An 8,989-nucleotide genomic window follows, 5' to 3' on the forward strand; every position below is an offset into this window, starting at 1 on the left:
GAGGGGGTTTTGAAGAAGTGAAGAACTTTCATAAGTAATTTCATATATTCATTATTCCATTCATGGGTCCTTGGGAAAGAGTGATCAACCTTTTATAGGTGATGTCTTGCTCAAGAATATTCGGTTACAACTACTTAGAGAATAACAGAATTTGGTTTGAAAAACGTAAAGGGAAGGAAAAAACAGAATTATTAAACAAAAAACAGAAACTGGCCCATGTGCATAATAGGACCGAGAAAAGGTGTTGGAATTATTCTAGGATCGATGCATTAATTTGGAGACCCTAACATATTATCTCCCCCTTCAAAATTCATCGCCCTCGACGAAAAGACCGTGGCTTGGTTAGCCTCTAATGCGCATGCCCCTATCTTCAAAGAGAACTCTTTTCTCTTGCTGTCCGGTCGGCTTTTTAGCAAGTCCGGCAAGTGTCGGAGTGTAGGATCGCATTTCTTTAAAAACTTTCGGTAACACCTTTTCAATAGTAGAACTGGCTGGGACCTTGTACTCGTTAGCTTTGCTGGGTCATCAGTCTCCACTTCGCCCATGTGAGAAATTTGTGTGCACCCAAAGTTGAGTTTTTTGTTGCTGAGAGCTGACCTTTGTTGCTGCAATGTCTTCAGCATCTAGTGCAAAAATAATTTCTTTCAGCTCCAATCAAACAAAAGGGTGTTATCAAAAATCTAGAACCAGTCCTTCCTTCGGCCCAACACCCCAGGTGCAGCAAAAGGGCCATTTTTCTTTCGATTATACTTTAGAGTGTCTTCAAACAATCAAACCCACTCCTTTTTCCGAACCAACAACACATGTGCAACAACATAGCCATGTCTTCTAATTACCTTCCTGACTGGTGGTCGGTTGTTGGGTTGTTGGAATAGCTGATTGAACCCTTTGATTATGTGCTGAAAATTTTCAGGAGTGTCTTCCAAAACAAGTGAAACAATTTGGTATTCGTTCTTACTCTTTATTTGTACCGTGACAGCAACATTATAATTTTCCAAGGTCTTTTCTTACTGGTTGCCTTGTATTATGTTGACCTGCGACCGAGGGGTACCCTGTTGGACCGTGAATGTGTGCAAAAAAATGACATGTTCGTCCCCTGTCTCAAGCAGCAAAGGTGGGTCATAAAAACCTAATTCTTGGACTGGTTCATGGACTTCTTGGACTTCTTGCTGATTAGCCGAGGCCATGAATATTTTGGATTTGTACATATGATTTGGCTCCCATTTTTCATTGCAAGTATAACACAAGTCTTCCTTGGGATCGGTTGTCTGGTTTGTGCTTGGCCAGACCGTGTTAATATTGCATGGTTTGGGTAGCAACGGCGATTCAGCGCTGTACAAGGGCCTGCTGCTCATTAGGGACCCGTAAGTTACTTCTTGGGCAACAATGACCTGTTTCAAGTTCATGCGTTGTCTCATGTGGGTGTCGTGTATAGGAGGACTGAATCGCAGAAAGAGATCTCTCTTGAATACATCTCACGTCAAGGCTTCCATATGGTTACGGTTCTGCAAATATGAGTCATGCCACGTTCTTGCCTCTTTTGAAAAGTGAATGCGGACAATGTCCATTTTCGTGGCATCATTAGTCTTGCCCACCCTAAAGACTTGCTCGGCAAATATGAGCCAGCCTTCTAAATTAGTCCCATCAAATTCAGGAATATTAAAATTTTTGAGCCGGGTTGGAGGAAGGTAGTGTTGGCCATATTGGAAGGGTTTGTTCGGAGAAGGAATGTAGCAAAATGTATCAATATAGGGTCGGGTGCGGGGATATTGACCATTATTAAACGCACCACTTTTAATGGCTGTCAAACGTTTTTTAGCGGCATTGAACCTTCTGTCCATATTTTGTAGAAAGGCATTGTGCACAGCAGCCTATTCGGTCATGTACTATTGCAGGGAAGCTTGCATGGAGGCATATTGTTGGGTCAGACCTTCGAGTAGGGTCTTAAGAGCATCCATCTTTGTTTGCTATCGGGTTTTTTTCATTTGAGGGTCGTCTTGCTCTGATACCAAGAATGTTACGACTTGTTTTGTAAGGTGTGTTTATGGGTTATTGATTTCAAGAATCAAGTTCTTGATCTTTAAGACCGGGTGAAATATATAATCAAAGGGCAACAGAAGGTTTTGTAATAGAGAATTTGGGATGAGGGGATAGAAGAACCAATGGTGAGAAAAGAAATAATGTTGGTCTATACCAAACAGTCCAAAATAAATAATCAAAACATAATAGACAAATGGGGGGTGAAGAAGTGAAGAACTTTCACAAGTAATTTCATACATTCATTATTCCATTCATGGGTCCTTGGAGAAGAGTGACCAACTTTTTATAGGTGATGTCTTGCCCCAAAATATTCGGTTACAACTATTTAGAGAATAACAGAATTCGATTTGAAAAATATAAAGGGAAGAAAAATAGAATTATTAAACAAAAAACAGAAACTGACCCATGTGCACAATAAGAACGAGAAACGGTGCTGGAATTATTCTAGGACTGATGCATTAATTTGGAGACCCTAACAGTTTCTTTGAATCCATTTATTGATTTCTTGTGAACGATAACCCAAATAATTATTATAATCAATTATATACTTAGATGTGAAGATGGAAACCATAACAAATAAAGTGTTGATAAGACATCAAGTTAAGTTGGAGGACGAAACAAAAATAGTAATAGAAATATCTCATTTTAATGATTTTATTTGAGTTTACTTCTTAAACATCCATAATACTGTTAATTTGGGTTCAAACTACACATATTACTCATATATATGGTATATCATTTTATTTTTATTTTTCCAAGTTAATTTGGGTTCAAAATAAACATATTACTCATATATGTGGTATATCATTTATTTTTTTATTTTTCCAAGTCTTAAAGTGCACAAATCTCTAACATTCAAATGACTTTATTAGCTTCATTCTCAAACGATTATGCATATAGAATATGTTCTACTCTAATTTTAGACAATGTTGTTGCAAATTGAGAAGACAACTGGTCATCTTCAGACACATCTTCTCTCCTCCATTTACTTTGTATGCATTCACTTCAAAATCTATTTTTTCAACGAAAACGCTTAAACTTTTGTAGTGTAACGAAAATTTATATATTTATATATAAAATTGATTAAAAATTAATAATAAGTAAGCAAAACTATAAAAAAAAATTATATTTACAAATTAATTATATTAATTTAGTTATTTGAATAAATAATAAAAAAAATTAATTTATATATATATATATATTTGTTTTTTAATGTAAAATAATATTAAATTGTAAAATCGAAATTATTTATAAACTTATAAAATTGTAAAATCTTATTATAGTAATTGTAAAATCATAAGATTTTATCTATTAAGAGTTTTCTTAAAATCAAACTTGTTAACTTTCTTTGAAATCGTAATATCGTAAAGTAAAATTTTAAGAGTTAACTCGAGATTTTAAATACCAAAAATCTAATTATTTCTTAAAACTTGTTAGGGAGTTCTTCTTCCATTAAGGGGAAGAAAATAATTAATGGAGATGAGAAAGGAAAAAAAAGAGTTAGTGAAAAAGTTTTATATTTAAAGGACTATACATATATGAGTGAATATTAGTCTTTATAGCCTTTATGTTATTTTAGAAGGAACTTATATGGGTAAAAAGTAGTAGAAATGGATTTTTAACCATATTTTTCTAATGCGATAATTATACGACTATTGAACATTTTTCTCTATTTCAACCTCAATATTTTTTAGATAAAAATTTTGGGTACAAACAAACAAAAATATCTAAATATGAAAAAGGCAAATGAGAAACAACCTCGTCATCATCATAATTTGTAAATATCGTTGTCTGAAAATAGAGCAAAAATAATTGCATCGTGTTTGAGAATAGAGCTAAAAAAGTTATCTCAAGGAAGATGTGAGTTTTCTCCGCAGTATGACTTAGACAAATAAAAATGGACAGGTCACGTATTTGAGAAATCTATGTCGTTTTTCAACTCAAATTAACGGTGATAATATTTTAAATATATATATATATATTAAAAGTTATAATTCTCTTTTTTTTTTCTCTTTAGAAAAATAAACTCTAAGAAATTAAAAATATTTCTTCTTGATTCATTTGATTACTTTATAATCATAGGAGGATGTCACGTTCATCTTTTTTATGAGAATTAAAGGAGAACTAGTATGACACCCTACAACCATGACATTGACCTTATCTTAAATTCAAAACACCCCATCTTAATCTCAAAACGCTTCCAAATGGAATCGAACCTATGATATTTTAGTTTCTTAAGCTGACTCAAGGGGTTCTCGTTCATCTTTTCATCACTCATATTTGAGTTGCCATTACGTTTTATTCGATTTAGCATCCAAATTAGTTGGATTAATTTTTTTGTTTTTGATTTTTATAATTCGAATAATATTCTCAATTGTTGGTAGGTCATTTGTTTCTCATACTCTCTGATTGGGTTAATGATTATTTCTCGAGTTTGTGACTGTCCCTTCTCATCAGTAAAAAACGAAAGAATCTAATCTAAAGTTATTTTGTATTTTTCAATAAAGAGTTACTGAATTTGATCTTTTATATTAATGTCCTTTTATATGTATTCATCTCATTATTTATATTAATTTCTCACTATTTCGGCCATGTGTAGATGATCTATTATCATTTGACAATACGTTTTCTAGCGTTGATTATTAACCATCGGCTAAAGATAATTTTAACTGTCGCTCATAATATTTAGTAGAACTTCTTAAGACACCGTTTTATTAGTTTGTTCAACTTGTTTTATTTTAATTAACACTTATCGTTCGAGAATTCAAATGAGCTTTTTTTTTTGAATTGACCCTCAACAAATTTTACGACCGTTACATATTTTTCATCTAAAAACTTATTTATAAATATCTAGATCATCAATTGTTTATTTTGATTTTATAAATGTTGTTTTATATTATTTATTAATTAATTTCATAAATATAATTAATAATTAATTATAAAAAGATATTTTAAATGATTTGAAATATTAAGAGAATAAAAACAATTTAAAACAAAAGAATATATATAGATAGTTCAAAAATAATTAAATATTTTTTTCACCGACTATTAATTAATATACATCCTACCATCATCTTGGACAATTTACATTAACAAGATATTTCTTTTTTTAAGCGTAAATTGAGTATTTATTTATTTATCGTAACTATAAACTTGCTAACATTATTTTGAATATTTTGCACATAATAATATAAATACATAATTGATTATATTATAAGATTGATTCTCACTTAAAACGTCTTAATTAATAGTAGTGAAAAGTAGTCATGAGTACGAGTGTTATACTAGTTTATTATATTCAATTTATATATATATATATATATATATATATATATATATATATATATATATATATATATATATATAAACAAATAAATTATTAATTTTTTTTATTACTCTTCATGCAAGACAACTATTGAGGTTGGTATGCTATAATAGAATTTTCCTTGAATGGGTTTATCAACCCATTTATTAATTTTTTGAAAAGACTTGTTTTTTTATCTGAATCAAGTCAAATTGTAATTCTTTATCCAGAGTTTTTATGCTTAGTTTGCTAAATTTTTCTTCAATATATATTTTTTTAATTCCTGAAATGGTCATAATTTGAAATAAAGTATTATTGGAGGAGGTTGAAAGCTTATGGAAGTTTTTTTTTATTTTGGGACTATTTTTATGACGCCTGATTTGATTTCATTTAGTGAACTTATTATTTTTTCAACCTTATTATCGATGGATTGTAATTGTTCTCCTAGAATATTTAAGAACAAATTTGTATAATTTTGATGTTGAAACATGTTATTAATATGATTACAAGTTATTGGCAGTGTAACATTTTCAATTAATTTTGAAATGGTTACAAAATTTATAATTTTTCCACTTTTTTCAATATAAAAAGTTTGCGGAGGTGGATATACACCTATGTATGTTTTTCCTGTTTTTAGCCTATATTTCTTTCAATAACAACTATATAGTTTTTTTACATAAATGCATATAAACCATGAGGTAAAGGAAATTAAAGCATTATTTTCTGTGTAGAATTCATATAACTCTTTTTTAAATTGCTATATTTATGAAATATGAAAGTTTTCAAAAAACCATTTCCTGAATTGGGTATAACCCGAATCTTTAAATTCTTTTGAAATAATTTTTCTGGCTTGGGAGCCAGTACTGAAATCTATCATGGAATTATAATTCATTAGATATATAGAAAAGTCCATTTTCGACATTGTCGGTTCTAATGCATTTAAGGTTTGAGTGTGGGTGTTATTTTCTCCGACAATATTTTACCTATTAATATACAGCTTTTCTGTAATCGGAGTTGAATCTTCCGAAAACGTTGTTTCTCTTCCGAAAACGTTGTTTCTCTTCCGAAAACGTTGTTTCTCTTCCGAAAACGTTGTTTCTCTTGTTTCTATTAGTGAAATATATGATCTAACAGAGTTGTGTTTTTGGAAAGGTGATAATTTTAGATTTGTATCGAATCTGATTTCAACATTTCCTTCATTATTCTGAGAAATATCTAATATATTATTATAATTATGAACATGTTGTTGTAGAGGGACAACTTGTTCGATTTTCCAGTTGTCTGGAAATGATAATTCTTCCTATTTAATATGTCTCCTTTTAGTAATGTTTGATTTATCAAAATTAGTATGTATTAAGATTGTCTCATTATTTGGTTTATCAACTCTCCTACATTGGGGATTTAGAGTAAATAAGTGTTTATAGTATATTTTATAACACACATTACCTCCGTTCTAGGAGCATAATTGCATCCGTGTGTTAACATTTAATGTTAGAGAATCAGTTATATTAACGTCAGATAAAGATAATTGTAAGTTTGAGAAAATATTAAAATAAACTAGTCCCCTTTTCAAATCAGAAAAGAGAGAGAAAAACTTTGGAGATTTGATTCGCGATCGGCACAGGCGACACGATCAACACGGGCGACACGATCGGCACAGTCGGCACGATTGGTACATCGACACGATAGGCATAGGCAGAAAGGCACGAACGACACGATATTGTCCTGCACCGTAAGTCATCAAATCGACATCGGAATTACCATTAATCAAATGAAGCGTCATCGGCACAAGCGGCACGACACGATCGGCACAGGCGACACAATAGGCACAAGCGACACAGGCATCCCGATATTGTCTTGCGCCGTTCATTAAGTGTTGATAGTCTAGGGTTTCATGTACATTTGTAAGTGCCGTTAGATTTTCCCCTCAATTGCGGTTTACTTTTGATCATCTCTTAGGGTTTCTACAATTAATTTATTCTATTACTCTGTCTCTGCCATTATGGGGAAGGGGAAGAACAAAAGTAATAAATCAAAAAAATTAGGGATTTTGTGCTAGAAGGAATTAAGGAAACAACAGTCAAAGAATTTGAAAGAATTTCTGAAGAAGTTATCAAAGAACAGCAGGATACCAACACAATTAAGCAATCTGCTCCAACTACTACTGGGAAAATTTCTATTGAAAATAATACAGGAAAACAAGGGGATAATGAAGGAGTTTGGAAGATACGCTATAATGAAAGAGATAATTTGTTTGAGCTCAAGAATCAGATTACAAAGCTCCTTATGCATGCCAAAAGGGGAGAAATTGTCATCAATAAGGAAAAAGCACAACAAATTACAATTCAACTCAACACCCACTATCTTTAAGACTAAAATCTGTTGAAAAAAGAAGAATATGAAGAAATTATTCAATGGTCAGTTGCTACAATGAATGAGCTAATGAAGGCTCCTAAATCTAAGTCATACAACTCGACATGGAAAACTAATGAAGTCTGGAAGAACAACAATGCAAAAAAGTCAGAAGATCATTCTTATAAAGGGAAAATATACTTGAGCAATACACAGACAAAAGTGGAGGTACTGAATTCTCCATTTGAATTTAAATTGTCTACTGAAGTAGAGGAAAACTGTATAAAGGAATGAGAAAATGTAGTTGTGGGAAACTACATAGGGAAAAACAAAGTATCCTTCCCAATTACTAAAGATGCACTATTGAAACAATGGGAAAGAAAAGAGTTCGAGAAGATTTCAATAAATGTCCATGATTTATATTTTCTTAAATTCAAGAAGGGATCTAATCTAGAGGAGATTCTAGAAAATGGACATACATATATAGGATCCAATTGTATGAAGTTAGAAAAATGCTCCAAAGACTTGAACCTATTGAGTAAGACAAAAAATATTGCACAGATATGGTTCAAACTCTGGAATATACCTGCACATATGTACAATTCTGAAGCCCTTAGTCATTTTGTAGATTTATTGGATAGACCATTATACATGGATCCAATTACTGAAGGAGGAGAGCACCTAACATTTTCTAGAATTAACATTGAGGTGCATCCTAGAAGCACACTGCCGAAAAGTATGACAATAGTAGACAGAAAAGGAAAACCTACTGTCATGGAAATCATTTATGAGTGGAGGCTAGACAGATGCTCTTTCTGCAATACTTTCTAACATGCAAGCCCAAAATGTGATTTGGCTAAGGAAGAAGATCAGAAAATTCATAATGGTCAGAAAGTAAAGATGTAGGAAAACGATACAAATGTGCCTATTTTTAAAGAGCAAAATGTGGTTAAAGAATATGAAACAGATGATAAAGAAAATTATATACAAGAAGAAAGCAATACGAAGAAGGAGGTAGATCCTCAACCTAATCATGTTGAAGAGATAGTTGATGATTCTCAATCAAATCAAGTCGAAGTGGTTGCTGATGAAAACAGAGATGAAGATACTCAGGTTAATAAAGAGGAATAAGAGAATGCCAATGTTGATACAGAGGAATCTAAAGTTGTTGAGGATTTTAAAGATGAAGCTGAAGGAATTAAAAACAATGATCTCGAAATTTAAGTTGAGAACAACAAGGTGAAAAGCTCAGAAATTCTAAAGAATAATTCTTTCTATCAAATAAAAATAAGT

Source organism: Impatiens glandulifera, chromosome 1 (genome assembly GCF_907164915.1).
Source record: "Impatiens glandulifera chromosome 1, dImpGla2.1, whole genome shotgun sequence".
NCBI classification, from domain to species: domain Eukaryota; kingdom Viridiplantae; phylum Streptophyta; class Magnoliopsida; order Ericales; family Balsaminaceae; genus Impatiens; species Impatiens glandulifera.